Here is an 11,861-nt window from a genome sequence, read left to right on the forward strand (position 1 = left end):
TGTCTTTTGGCGTTAGACCTTCTTTTACAAAGAATTTTATAACTGCACTATACTCAATTTTATCCATTTCAAGGGATGCTGACAACTGTATAAAACAAACTACTTGATAGATTGACTTGCAATTTACATGGATGCTTATGAGAGATGCACCAACTTAGAAAAAAAAAATCTTGCCGATAGTGTTGCCATCTAGGGTAGAGGCCGAGAACGTTTCAGTTCACCCTCGTATATCAACTCTGAGGTTTCGCAGCTCCCATATACACATATGCACAGAAAACTCTCAACCAATTAAACACTGCAGACTATATAAGGCATACCACTAAACTATATTTCTGAGGATGGCCACACCAAAATGGTCTTTCACCCAGTGACTTTATTATTCTATCCTTTCTTTTATATTGAATCTTTTTAACAGTATTTTTAAATTGTACACACTGTTTTTTTACTATGATTTTAGGTTTCTCATAACCTTTTAAAAATTTAATTTTTACTCCAATTTACATTTTAAATTTGGTTCGTAGTTTTTATATTCTTATTTTAATTAACTTATAATTCTTGTTATATGTCATATGACATTGTCACAATAGTTTTATTTATTTCTTTACTTACTATTTCTATATTCTGAATTTTTTCAACATTTTATTCCACTGCTTTTAGTACATTTTGACTTCGAATTGTACTTCAATTTTTTATTCCATAGTTTTACATCAATTTAAAATTCATACAGGGTAGCTTAAGGGTCGAAGCCAAGTAACTGGGAGAAGGCTTCCACATTGTCTTTAAGGAATGCGGAAAACCGACTAGGGCTTCTGACCTAATGTCCAATCCTCTCCTTCACACAGTGCACCCATTAGTATGTATCTACTGAGTACTGAATGAACAAGGATGTGCTGGAAATTTGGGACTTAGCCAACCGAACTGTACTCTCTATCTGTACTCTCATATACCACAAAAGCATATGATGGTACAACATGAGATTTCGTGCTGGCTGAGACATCACCTAGTTAAACAAGGCCCCTGCTGTTTTCGTCAGGGAACCAGGCTGAACAGTAAAAAGTCAGCTACTGGAACAAGCTCCAACTCAACATCTAGATGAAGAATAAGCCAAACACCAGAAAAACTGAAGACGGGAACCATCAATATAAGGCGTATAGAAATCAAAGTTGCAGAAGAATTGGAAAAATACCACATGAACATAATTGGCATTACTGACAAAGAATTGACAAAAACAGGTGAGATCTTACTAAATAATAAGTATAGGATATTATTTTCAGACAACAATGATCAAAGAAAGGAAAAAGTAGCAATAGCATTCAACACCAAACATGAAGATAAAAACCTTGATTGGAAAACAGTTTCAAGTAGACTTATGTGGGCAGACTTCAAAATGAGGACATGGACAATGAAACTTATTTGTGCCTATAGTCCCATAGAAGGTTCGTCCAAGAAAGAAGTGGAGGAATTTTTTAAGTTATTACAACAGACACCTGACATAAAGAAAATGGAAAAAGTGGTCCTTGTTGGCAATCTGAGCAGAGTAGGCAATGAATCCCACCAAGCATATTAGAACAGTTAGGGAAAATCTGGAGAAAATGGCAAAAAGTTTTTTAAAAAATAAGCTAATGCCTTTTTTTTTATTATTCCCGTATATATTAGGGAGTAGGCGAGGACGTTTTTAGCCCTATCTAACTTTTGGAGACTGAGCGGGCAGTTCAATCTCCACTGGTACCCAATCAGAGGTAGCTGGCCGAAGGCTATCACTAATTAAGAGGCACGCAGTGAAGAGTGACGGCTCAATAAATGCCGCCATCTCGTGGTCCCTAACCCTAACAGTCGTATTTAATGTCTGAAATAATGTGGATTCTACGGTCGATTTTCTTGAGTTTACGGGACGAAAAACCCGATTTTCGGGGAGAAAAAACCGCTTGCCCATGCCAGAGATCGACTAACTTGGGAACCGGTCGAAAACAGGCTTAGAAAATTTTCCTCTAGTCGCCGACTAGACTCGAAACCAAGTCTTCCTTCGTGCGGCCAAGCGCTGTGGTGTGCAAACGCCACATCCACTGAGCTACACAGGAGAAAAGGGCAAAGCTAATAATAATGGTAAGTATTTACTGGACTTCTGCTCAGGACACTTGGACTAGTCATTACCAACACCGTGGTTCAACATAAAGATGTGTATAAGTTCACATCGAGAAAAGACACAAGAAATAAGAAAAGCCTCACTGGCTATGCCATTGGTGATAATTATATCTTCATACTCATTCGGGATACAAGAGTGTACAGAGGTTTTGAAATTGGAAGTGACCATTACTTAGTACTAAACAGGATAAAAATAGATATCACATTGAAAAGAACAGTATGTAAAAAAGTTTTTTAAATAATTACAACTTAGCAGCTTTTATGAGTAAATTGTAGACTTCACAATACAAACATTATTCAAGAAAACATGTAACAAATTGAAAACAAGAACCAAAGTTTGGAATCTCATTGACAAACTCTGAAGAACATGTTTGATTGATTCAGCTGGGGAAGTATGTAGTGCAGTTGTCTGCAAGGATACAAAAATAAGAACACCGTGCCAGACACAAGAAATTAAAGAAGCAGTCCAGGAAAATAAGAAAGCATACCAAAAGTTACTAGTAAATAAGTTGACAGATGCCCTAAAAGAATACAGTGTAAAATGTAAGAGAGCTAAGCTCTTTGTGAAAGCAGCTAAACAAAAGTTATGGGAAGACTTTGGTACGAATATGGAAAATAAATATAAAGAAGATGGCAAATTGTTCTGGAGTCTATTAAAGAAGATTTGAAATGGAGAAAGAGTAATGTAATAGGTATCACAGATGATAAAGGTGACATGGAAACCAAAGAAAAGGATATCCTAGATGTCTGGAGTAATTATTTTGAAACACTGTTAAAAAAAACCAAGCAGTGACAGGGATTAATAGAAAATTTTCAGGAAGAATGCAAAGAAGATTACAAATCAATACTTGAGGTAGAAAAAAGCCATGAAAAACTTGAAATGTGGAAAGGGAGCAGGAGTAGATTATATTTCCCCAGAAATGCTTAAGTATGGAGGTATAAACGTTTTGCAGTGGATACACTGCATAACTGAAAAATAATAAGGCTCCAGGAGTGGACAGCATACCGGCGGAGCTCCTGAAGAATGGTGGGGACGTCCTGCTGGAGCAGCTGCATCAGCTCATCTTGATGATCCGTCGAGAAAAATGGCTGCCGGACGAGTGGAAGGAGTCGTTGATCACCCCAATATATAAGAAAGGAGAGAAGGCTCAATGCGGCAACTTTAGGGGCATCTCACTGCTGTCGACTGCGTTCATTAGCATGATGTTAGACAGCACTACAAGGTGCTGTCTATCATCATGCTAATGAACCTCACACCATATGCAGAAGAGTGCCTTGGTGACTACCAGACAGGCTTCAGGAGGAACCGTTCTACAATAGACCAACTCTTCACGCTGCATCAAGTTTTTGAAAAGTGCTGGGAATATAACTGGGAAGTTCATAATATTTTCATAGACTTTCTAAAGCCTATAACTCAATGATACGCCCAAAAATATGGCAGGTGTTAGAAGAGTTGGGAATTTCTCGAAAACTCCGAAAAATGGCGCAGGTGTGCATACTTGGTTCGAGAGCAAGCGTGAAAGCAGAAGGTGACCTTTCGGACCTGTTTCAAGTACAGACCGGTGTGAAGCAGAGTGATGGGCTTTCTCTGATTCTCTTCAATCTCGTGTTGTAAAAAGTAATTAGAAACACACAGCAAGTGGCAGGCAGAGTCGACATTGGGGGTGCAAGTTAGGATTCTTGGCTACGCTGAGGACCTGAACATTATGGCGCATCAACGGGACAACGCGGTGACTTTGGTTACGGCTATTGAAGAAGCTACAGAAGAAGTTGGCCCCTGGAAATAAATGCCGAGAAGACAAAATACCTTTTTATGAGTCGCCATGCTGTTCAAGATCCAGAGGAAGCTGCACAGTTTGAGAGGGTGAAGGTATTTAGGTACTTGGGTTCTTTCGTGCCTGAAGACAACAAAGTTGAGGCTGATGTCCAGAGTCCGGTAAATGCTGCGAATGTGGCCTATTATCAGGTGCGTCCGCTTTTTGCCTCGTGCTTGCTGTCTTGGACTACAAAGGTGGGACTATACAAGGCTTTGATCAGGCCTGTTCTCATCTACGGTGCTGAAGCGTGGCTTCTCACGGCAAGACAAGCCGATCACCTGAGAGTATTCGAGAACAAGATGCTACGACGTATCTATTGAGGAGTCATGGCAGACGGAGTCTGGAGGAGGCGGTCCAATGTTGCCATACACGTTTTATACAACTCGGCAGATGTCTTGATGGAGCTGCGAGCCCGGCGTCTTCACTGGCTGGGGCACCTGTACCGTATGGACCCCGAAAGGACTGTGAGACAAACGTGGGAGGCCCGACACCGATCAGGGAGACCGAGAAAGAGATGGGCGGATTAGGAGAAGGAAGAGCTGCAGGCTGTCGGGCTGGAGACCAGAACGTGGCGAACAGTCGCAGAGGACCGTGCCCAGTGGCGATGCGTGGTGCTTGAGGCCAAAAGTCCCCCTGGGCTAATAGCGCCTGGCTAATGTAATGTAAGGTACACTGCATAAGTACAATGTGCCTGTAATAAGTCAGAAGATAGTACTCGCAACAATCATTGGAATAGAGCTCTCATAGTCCTGATTTACGATGTCATTTATGCCACACTTTACCGTGTAGGCATTCGAAACCGAAATCCCTATGGAAGAGATTGGTTATTCTTTATTCCAGGAGTGTCTTATGTCTGTAGAAGTGTGTGTTCACTGGGCCGGTTTGCCTGTTCTGAGGGACGAAAAACCTGTTTCCGGGTGGAAAAATCCTCTACCTCTGTATAAGACCGGCTAACTCACCTTTAGCAGAAAGACCAGATAAAGGTTCCTCACATCACTGACGGGAATCAAACCCAGGTCTTTCCGAACACCACTGGTATTTGTCTATACCAGTGGTGTTCAACCTTTTTTTTACTACGAGAGCTACTTTTCTATAAAAAGTTATTCGGCGATCTACTCTCTTATATAGATCACGTTCCCCCAACCTGATATTTGATTATGCATAAATAAACAACTAAAAAAAAATACACAACTAAAAACTTTGTGTATTTAAAAATTTATTTATCACGTTTACTTATTTTAATACAACAAAGAAAACAACAACAAATATATTGGAATAAAATATTTATTTCTCTATTTTGGAAAACCGAAGTTAGAAAAAACAACAGATTGATTACAAACTCAGAAGTTACAAGAAATGATGGTTGACTGTTTGGACCTCGCAATATTTTCATAGTCAAGTTGATATGTAGAAGTGGCCAATCGCAGATTCGCCAATCATCCAAATGATCATTTGTAATTTGCTTTCTTAATTGATTTTTTATGACGGTCATATTTGAAAAACCAGATTCTGACAAGTATGTCGATCCGAAACACGACAGACTTTTTTGCGCAATATCAGTTAATATTGGGAATTTTTCATGTGCATACTTCCAAATGACTTCATTGTTTATTGATTTTAAATGTAAACTATTCTGAATGTTTATTATCTCTAAGTTCTACTTCAGCTTGGTTTATATCAAACAGCCCACTAATTTTATTTGAAATTTCTGTAATGTTCAAGTTTTCTTGAAATGGATTATTGATAAAAGATACAATCATTTCAGTTTTATTAAAATCTTTAAATCTTGAATTTATTTCTTCCTCAACTAATTCTATTTCACGAATAAATTCTTTTAAATCATAGCGAAGCATTTCTTGATTTTGTTCAAAAAATTTTAATAAATATGGGAGATGTCTAAATTCGCAGTCATTTATATTTTTCTTTAATAAAAGTAAGTATTGTTGGAGAGTTTTTATTGAACTTAACATGCCAATTAAATTTTTATCTCTACCTTGTAACTCTAAATTTAAATTGCTTAATTTCGTACAGAAATCTACTAAAAAACGATAAGTGTAACAACCATCTTTTCTCACTAAATTGTGAATAAATATCTAATTTTTCATCAAGATAAATGTTATATCGTTAATTAATACAAGAAATCTTTCAAAAAATTGACTTCTGCTGTGCCAGCGAACATTATTATACAACAGAAGTTCTCTATCATCATCTGCCTGTAATTTAAATAACCGCCGTTGCAGGGTTTTTCCTCAAATAGAATTACAATTTTAAATGTAATATCTAAAACATCTTTTGTGTTTAATCTTTTACTTTTACTACGCGGTACTTGTTTGTGAATAATAGAGTGGTACGTTAAAAAATCTGGATATTTGTCATCATTTTTACATAATGAAATGAAGCCTGATTTATTATCTATCATTGTAGGAGCACCATCAGTAGTAATAGACACAAGTTTTAAAAGCGAAAGTTTGTGTTGTTTCACAAATTCATCAAATGCCGAAAAAACGTCTTCTCCCCTAGTCCTTCCCAATAATGGTATAATTTTCGAAAGTTCTTTACTTGAAAAATCTTGAAATACCATTAACTGAGCAATATCAGTGAAGTCGTTTGATTAATCAAATTGTAATGAAAACGCAACACACTGATGAATGTCTGACATTAACCTGGCCTGGAACCTTTTCTCCGGCAATTGGAACTCTTCCTTTCGGCAATTTGAAACCTTGTCTGCGGCCTAGAAGTAATCTCTCTTTCTAGCGACGTCTCGAACCGAGCTGCTGCATTCTGGAAGCTGGAAACTCCTCTCTCGAGCAACGTGGATCTGGGCAGTCTCTCTGACGGCGCCTCTGGACCGGGTGGCCTCCTCTCTGACAGCAATTCTGGAACCGGGACCCCTTCTGCTTGCTTCAGTCCCTTTTTATTATGCCTCCTCTGAGACCTCGCATGAAGTTTGGCAACCCCCAAAAAATCGGTATGAGTCTTTCATCTTAAGTTTCAAGTTCGGCACGCCTTTTGTTCTCCTCCGCTTTCTTTTAATTGTAAGTTGCCGGCCATCGGAAAGTTGTTTGAACTCTTTCTGACTGACTTCAGAGATGTTTACACTTAGAGCCTGCAAGCCTTTCTCATACATAAAAGTTACAATAATAATCTTCTAATGCCGCCATGTATAGCTTCGGCGACAAAAACATTGCCATTGTTTTAACATTCTAACATATTCTTATTAAAGCAGTATATATATATATATATCAATATTCACATGGGACTTAACCTGAGTAAAAAATCGATGTAATGTGCTTTGAAATATTTAATATTTAAGCTACAATCGAGTTTTTACACTTTGCTTATAATCGTATTCACTCGGCTCGCTGTTTGACTTCCACTGATCCAAATTAATTCATTTATCCGAACTTATAAGAAAATTACTGATTTGACAATTTTAACGAAAAATAAATAAACAATACCAATACACTTAAAGCGAATTAAAAATAATACAAAATAATGATAAATAAAATATTATGTTTTCAGTTTTAATTTAATTTGTAAGTAAGGAGGAATACACAATTGATCGACCAAAAATCGCTCCGCGATCAACGAGTTGAACACCCCTGGTCTATACCAACTGAGCTACGGAGGATCGCTTTCATAGTACCCATCTATAAAAAAAAGGGAATAAAGCTGAATGCGAGAATTACAGAGGAATTTCTTTACTAAGTTTTCCAGATAAGATTTATGCAAGCATTCAGCCCAATAGAGGTTGAGAAGTTCAGATTTTCACTTTTAAGACAAATAGATAAGAAATCGTGGGAACATGACAAGGATATATAGTTGAGTTTTGCAGATCTGAAAAAGGCAGAGCTAATGTAAGGTGGATCTGACAACTAATGTTTCAGTCAGCAGTTAGAATTATGTGTACCCCGAAAGGAGGGGGGGCGGGTGAAGAAAGGTTAGCAAAACGGGTGTTTGACGCCAAAACAGGAAAGGACCAAGGTACGTGGACTGATTCAGTCAGAAGTGCCTTAGAAGCATGGAATCTTAGATATGACAATATTAGAGTGCTCACAAGTATCAGATTGATTTGGAGGGAACGTGTTGATAGATTAATAATAATGTAAACTTAATCATGTAATGCTGTCATTGTAACCTGAACCCCCCACCCCACCCCTTCAGGGTACACATCAGGAAATTGATTAAAATTCATACCTGAACTCTCTCCAAATACATCTCAATCCAAAAAGTAAACCATTGCAATTTAATTTCTAATAATTCCACTGTTTAAGAAGAGTTAATTCTACAAAAGTAGGCTGGTGATGTCATTATACCATTATTTTTATTAAATGCCTTCCGGCAACTGTAGCATCATCATCATGCGTACCAAGGATTTAGGCCTAGCCTGTTCTGGCCTTAGAAGTCATCGTTGAATCGTTTAAGACTTCCTGGTTTTCTTTTTCCTAATGGCTTGTACTTTAAGGTTTGTTTTGGTAATCTTTCTGTTTTCATTCTTTGAACATGTTCCATCCATTTATGTTTATATTTTTTAATTTTTTCTATTACTGGTTCTTGGTTTAATTCATTCATAATTTCTTAGTTTCTTTTGTGATCAAATAGGGTCTACTTTGCAGTTTTTCTCATAAACCTCATTTCTGCTGTTATTAATCTTTGTCTTCTTGTTTTATTGTCCCGATTTCGCTTCCATACATTAAGACTGGTAGGGATAACGTATTGTATACTTTTAGTCTGGTTTGTTTTTGAACTAAGTTTGGTTTAAATATTAATTACACCTGTTATTTTTAAATATTTTGCAATTTTTACCTTTATATCTTTTTCATATATGATCATGCATCCTAAGTAGTTAAATGAATTCACCTGCTCTAAGATCTTGTTATCTATTACTATTTTAATTCTTGCTGGATCTTGTCGTTTAAAGGCCATAGTTTTTGATTTTTCTGTTGATATCATCATACCATAATCTTTGGCTATCTCATTTAGATCTAAAATAGCTTTCTGTAAGCTATCTTCAGAATTTGTAATTATTATTTGGTCGTCGGCAAAGAGGAGTGTGTTTAAGTTTACTGTGGGAGAAAGTTTAATTCCTTGATGTAAATTTTTATTCCATTTTATTATTACTTCATTTAAGTAGATATTAAAGAGTTGCTGAGAGGGGACATCCCTGTCGGACCGCTTGGTTTATCTCTCTCGTATATGATAGTTCGTGATTTAATCTTATTTGTATTTGATTATTTTCATATATACTTGTGATAGCGTTCAGGATATTTGGTATGTCTTTCTTTCAGAAGAAAAAAAAAAAAAATCAGGTAACGCCTATATGCATAGGGAGTAGGGTAAACGGCCCCGCCTTGTCTTTCTTTTAATATGTTAAATAACATGTTTCTTTTAACTTTGTCAAATGCTTTTTCAAAGTCAATATATACAATGTGTTTCTAAATTGTATTCTCTTCTTTTTTCTATTATTAATTTTAGGCAAAAGGCTGGGTCTATACATGATCATCCTTTTCTAAATCCATTCTGTACTTCTAAAATAAAGTTTTCGGAATATTTCATCAGTTTGCTAGTTAATATTCTGCTATATATTTTGTAACAAGAATTTAGTACACCGATACCTCTTTAGTTTTTAGGGTCATCTCTATTACCTTTTTTAAAGATAGGAATCACAATTGCTTTTTTTCATTCTATTGGGGAATACCATTTGAATAAATTTTATTTAAAAATAATGTCTTTCTTTGAATCTTGTTCATGCATATTTATATAGTTCTGAACCTAGCTTATCTTCTCCAGGTGATTTTCTATTTCTTGTTTCTTTCAGGCTGATTTCTAATTCTTCTTTAGTTATTTCCTTTTCATTTTCGTTAATTGTTTGCCAGTTGTCTTTTTAAAAACATTTGTCTGTCCACAATTTTGTGTAGTAATTTAGAAATTCTTCTAATTTCCATTCGGTGTTTAATTTTATGTTTTCTTTGGTATCAGCATTTAAGTGTTTCAAAATCTTATATACATTGGGTATTATTTTATATAAATCATGTTCTAAATTAGAAACAAATTCGTTCCATGATTCTCTATGTCTTTTTCTGACTTCTCTTTTAGCTATGGCTCTTATTCTTTTATATTCTATTTCATCTTCTAATCTTTTACTGCTTAACCATTTTTGATAGGCTTCTTTTTTCTTTTTGATTATTTCTTAGATTGTATCATCCCAGATCTTCAGTTTTTTCTTTTTATTGAATTTTTTGGTCTTTCCTAAGCTTTCATTTGCTGCTGCATTTAGTATCGTTTTTATATTAAGCCATTCTATTTCTATTTCTTCATTTTGTTTTATTTTATCTAGATATTGGTTAATTCTTTGTTCATATAGCCATTGTACATTTGTATCATTCAATAGTCTAGTTTTATAAAGAAATGTTTCAATTTTTCTTTCTGTTCTTGTTACTTGTAGCCAATTTAGGTGGTAATCTTAATTTTATTTTAACAAGGAAGTGGTCACTGCTTATTTCATATCCTCTGTGAATTCAAACATCTAGTAAAAATTTTGATGTCTTTTCATTTAATATAAAGTAATCTAATATTGATTTCCATCCTCTTGCTGCCCAAGTATTTATGTATGTCTTTATGTTTATAGAAGGAATTCATCATTTTTAGGTTATTATAAACTACAAAATCAATCAATTTTTTATCATTCCTGTTTAGAGTATGTTCTCCATGTATTCCTATATTATTATTAATTTTCGTGTTTCCAATTCTTGCATTTAAGTCTCCTGCAACTGTAGCAAAAATCAAAAATAAAATAAAATAAATAATAATAAAAAGTTCATCACTGCAGGGGACTTTATAAGCTGGTGTCCTAAATCTAAAGACAAATACTATTTCTGAAGATCATCATTATTCTTGACACCTTCAAGAACTCAGAAGACTCATTGCAGGAGGACACCTACTGTACAACTCTCCATCTCCACTACTACACAGAACCTCTACTACCAATCACCTACATCAATGCCATCTACTGCCACAACCAACACCACCACCACCACAGCTAGTATTTTTTTCTCACAACCACAAATTCAGACAAATCAACTTGTGGTAATTTGTATAACTGGCAATTTCAAGTAGAAAGTCTTCTGCACGTGAAATAATCTAGATGATGTCATTGAGACATTACAAGACATCCAAATTTGCAAGTATTCTTCATGAAAAGAGCTTCCTTCACACACACAATTCACTTAGTGCAGCCATTTACCCTGTTAAGTGCTAACACAGACCCCTTTGTGCGCGATTCGAAAATCGAGCACAAAGGAGTCTGTTTAGCACTTAACAGGGTAAATGGCTGCACTAAGTGAATTGTGTGTGAAGGAATCTCTTTTCATGAAGGAATACTTGCAAACTTGGATGTCTCAATGATATCATCTAGATGATTTCATGTGCAGAAGAATTATTGGAAAGCTGCAGAATTACTGATACTACCAGAGAGTATATAATCTCACAGTGTTGTATCCAGTCTCTGGGCAGCATTTCAAACCAATGGAATATATTCTAGATATTTGCTAAGCAGTTGCCCTCATTCTATCACTTACCCATATACAGTACTAACATATTATAGGTTGATCAGCCAACCTCTCGTGTACAGGCCCAACATTAAAAAGCATGAAGACATATTTTTGGTTATAACAGCAAAATGTAATTGATGCATCATGGAAGGTCAGCTTGCAAGTCAGCTCCATTCAAGCACTAGTAAGAGAATATCTCGACAAACTGTGGTAAGTTTGTTGAGATATTCGGGACTTGGGACATAGGCCTACTTGTCGAAGACAAGTAGACCTATGTCCCCAAAAGACTGTAGTCTGCATCCCTTTATCCACAGCTCATTGTAGAGCATGATTTCAGTGGCGTTGATCCCAT

The sequence above is a fragment of the Typopeltis vanoorti genome, chromosome 8, assembly GCF_054136105.1.
Source record: "Typopeltis vanoorti isolate ZY-2024b chromosome 8, IOZ_Tvanoo_1.0, whole genome shotgun sequence".
Classification (NCBI taxonomy): Eukaryota; Metazoa; Arthropoda; class Arachnida; order Uropygi; family Thelyphonidae; genus Typopeltis; species Typopeltis vanoorti.